We start from the raw sequence: 3,872 nt of genomic DNA, 5'->3' as shown, positions 1-3,872 counted from the left end.
ATCGTACCTTAACCTAACCTATATCGTACCTTAACCTAACCTATATCGTACCTTAACCTAACGTATATCGTACCTTAACCTAACCTATATCGTACCTTAACCTAACCTATATCGTACCTTAACCTAACCTATATCGTACCTTAACCTAACCTATATCGTGCCTTAACCTAACCTACGTTGTGCCTTAACCTAACCTACGTTGTGCCTTAACCTAACCTACGTTGTGCCTTAACCTAACCTACGTTGTGCCTTAACCTAACCTACGTTGTGCCTTAACCTAACCTACGTTGTGCCTTAACCTAACCTACGTTGTGCCTTAACCTAACCTACGTTGTGCCTTAACCTAACCTACGTTGTGCCTTAACCTAACCTACGTTGTGCCTTAACCTAACCTACGTTGTGCCTTAACCTAACCTACGTTGTGCCTTAACCTAACCTACGTTGTGCCTTAACCTAACCTACGTTGTGCCTTAACCTAACCTACGTTGCGCCTTAACCTAACCTAATTTGTGCCTTAACCTAACCTAATTTGTGCCTTAACGTAACCCATGTTGTGCCTTAACGTAACCCATGTTGTGCCTTAACGTAACCCATGTTGTGCCTTAACGTAACCCATGTTGTGCCTTAACGTAACCCATGTTGTGCCTTAACGTAACCCATGTTGTGCCTTAACGTAACCCATGTTGTGCCTTAACCTAACCCATGTTGTGCCTTAACCTAACCCATGTTGTGCCTTAACCTAACCCATGTTGTGCCTTAACCTAACCCATGTTGTGCCTTAACGTAACCCATGTTGTGCCTTAACGTAACCCATGTTGTGCCTTAACCTAACCCATGTTGTGCCTTAACCTAACCCATGTTGTGCCTTAACCTAACCCATGTTGTGCCTTAACCTAACCCATGTTGTGCCTTAACCTAACCCATGTTGTGCCTTAACCTAACCCATGTTGTGCCTTAACCTAACCCATGTTGTGCCTTAACCTAACCTATAATGTGCCTTAACCTAACCTATAATGTGCCTTAACCTAACCTAAAGTGCGCCGTAACCTAAACTATATTGCGCCTTAACCTGACGCACGTTGTCGCTGAACCTGCTCTGTAATTGTTATGCAACCCGTTAAATTGGTGTAGTGTTGCCTAACCGCAACCCTCGCAATATAGTTCCCTACTCGCACTGCCCGGTCCCCTGTGTATCGCGTCATGTTAAACACCTTGCAGGTGTTGCTGACTTTCCACATGCTCCTGCTATACACTGTAGTGTGGATAGCAGCAGGACGTACATGCCGCCCCCCCCCCCCCTTCCCCCCTGCCTTCACAAGCTGGTCGGTGAGAAGTTTGCATGTTCAATGCCCTTCGCATGCCGACGTACTCAGCCTACGTTGTGGTACGGCCTGTCACCTGTCCGCCGATGTACGCAAAACCCACAAACTGTACTGCACATTGGTCCGTATGTACTGAATGATACATCGTGGCACATGTGACCGTATGACGACTGCGCCTAGCAACGGCGGACCATACAGTCCAAATATTGTGCACGCAGCTACGTGTCGTCTCCCTATAAGAGCTGGATTGCAGTGTGGTACGCCATACAGACGTGTGGGAGGAACGGACGCCCTGGATGGCGATCAGCATGAGCAGTCTGTTGATGTAGTGGAGCGTGTATTCGGACGTAGTCGTCTCTTCTCACACACCGTGATAGCATGTTGCACCGCGTTCCACATCTGCGACATGCTGCAGAGGCGGGCTGACAGTCGTTCGCGCAATGGACACCGCATACGTACGGGGTCTACCTTCCACGTGTTCTCTAGGCGTGCACATGTTGTTGCGTCTATGTGGGCAGACGTAGTGTGTTGTGACACCTGACACAGGCATGCAATACTCGTTGCAAATGGCGATGGACGTGTACGTTTGCTGGTGACGTTACGCAAATGAACAACTGGTAACCCGTTGTGGTGCGGTTGTTCTCGCTAGAGGTGAATCAGTGTTGGCGACGATCGGTCGAGCTATTAACCGGTTGTTTCAGGGAGACCCACCATGCCCACGAACGTGAAAGGGGACCCACCATGCCCACGAACGTGAAAGGGGATCTGGGTGTGAGGCGATACGCGGCGGTGGCTGGGTGGGACCGTCCCCGGCCGGTGAGGGGGGGCCGCCCGGCGTGCTGGCAGCGCGGTGCGTGGGCGCACGCGCCACAGCCGGCTGGTGGGGGCGGCCAGTGGCAGGCGCGCCGGCCGACGGACGCGGCAGGCGGCGCAGCTGCGCGCCGGCGCCCCCTGCTCGCGGCGCCTTGCGGCCAAAGTAGGTCCTCGCGGGCCCGGTGCGAAGCGCGGTGGCCATCTGCAGTGTGCTGGTCCGATTGAGGACTTTGTGCGCTGAGGATGCGCCGCCGCCCGGCGCTCGGCGCCGCGACGCCGTCTGCTGCTCGGTCGCCCCAGCGGTTCTCGCAGGTGGTTTGTATCGCAGCTGTGCGGACGTGTTGGCGCGTGCGCTGTGCTGGGAGAGTTCGCTTCGGCACCCAAGTGGGGCTTTTGTCCTTCTGTGGCGCTGGCGTTGGAGCTGCCGGTCACCGTAGGTGGCGCGTGTTGTCTCCCGCCGGCAATGCCACGACAGCACGCTCCCGGGCCTCTGTCGGCAGCGGCAAGCTCAGTTGGGAGCACGGGTGGTCGCACCTAAAGCGTCTACTCGCCTAACTCCGGGCGATTGCGCCTCTCTCGAACCCGACCAAGTACTTAGGACGGCGCTGCGCGCCGCCGGGACCTGAGAGGGTTTCGAGGTGTGTTGTGCAGGGGAGCTCAGCCTCCTCCTGTTTGCAGAATAATTGAGCGGACGCTTGCGTGTTCGCGCGGGCCCCCGGGACACACTCCCGGGCGGCCGGCTGCTCAGCTCTAGTTGACGCAGCTCCCTGGTTGATCCTGCCAGTAGTCATATGCTTGTCTCAAAGATTAAGCCATGCATGTCTCAGTACAAGCCGCATTAAGGTGAAACCGCGAATGGCTCATTAAATCAGTTATGGTTCCTTAGATCGTACCCACGTTACTTGGATAACTGTGGTAATTCTAGAGCTAATACATGCAAACAGAGTCCCGACCAGAGATGGAAGGGACGCTTTTATTAGATCAAAACCAATCGGTCGGCTCGTCCGGTCCGTTTGCCTTGGTGACTCTGAATAACTTTGGGCTGATCGCACGGTCCTCGTACCGGCGACGCATCTTTCAAATGTCTGCCTTATCAACTGTCGATGGTAGGTTCTGCGCCTACCATGGTTGTAACGGGTAACGGGGAATCAGGGTTCGATTCCGGAGAGGGAGCCTGAGAAACGGCTACCACATCCAAGGAAGGCAGCAGGCGCGCAAATTACCCACTCCCGGCACGGGGAGGTAGTGACGAAAAATAACGATACGGGACTCATCCGAGGCCCCGTAATCGGAATGAGTACACTTTAAATCCTTTAACGAGTATCTATTGGAGGGCAAGTCTGGTGCCAGCAGCCGCGGTAATTCCAGCTCCAATAGCATATATTAAAGTTGTTGCGGTTAAAAAGCTCGTAGTTGGATTTGTGTCCCACGCTGTTGGTTCACCGCCCGTCGGTGTTTAACTGGCATGTATCGTGGGACGTCCTGCCGGTGGGGCGAGCCGAAGGCGTGCGACCGCCTCGTGCGTGCTCGTGCGTCCCGAGGCGGACCCCGTTGAAATCCTACCAGGGTGCTCTTTATTGAGTGTCTCGGTGGGCCGGCACGTTTACTTTGAACAAATTAGAGTGCTTAAAGCAGGCAAGCCCGCCTGAATACTGTGTGCATGGAATAATGGAATAGGACCTCGGTTCTATTTTGTTGGTTTTCGGAACCCGAGGTAATGATTAATAGGGACAGGCG

The 3,872-nt window shown here is 53.9% G+C and overlaps 1 non-coding gene across 1 annotated transcript in view; it reads left to right on the top strand.

Moving 5' to 3' along the window:
* Nucleotides 1–2,899: 2,899 nt before the first annotated feature.
* Nucleotides 2,900–3,872, top strand: part of LOC126436048 (small subunit ribosomal RNA) — a 1,909-nt gene continuing 936 nt past the window's right edge. The window contains exon 1 of the ribosomal RNA XR_007580383.1: nt 2,900–3,872. This exon is cut by the window's right edge and continues 936 nt beyond it. This is a non-coding gene — a ribosomal RNA (small subunit ribosomal RNA).

The sequence above is a fragment of the Schistocerca serialis genome, unplaced genomic scaffold, assembly GCF_023864345.2.
Source record: "Schistocerca serialis cubense isolate TAMUIC-IGC-003099 unplaced genomic scaffold, iqSchSeri2.2 HiC_scaffold_1225, whole genome shotgun sequence".
NCBI lineage: Eukaryota > Metazoa > Arthropoda > Insecta > Orthoptera > Acrididae > Schistocerca > Schistocerca serialis.
Note: the sequence above shows the minus strand (reverse complement) of the source record. Positions and strands in the feature narration are given on the sequence as shown.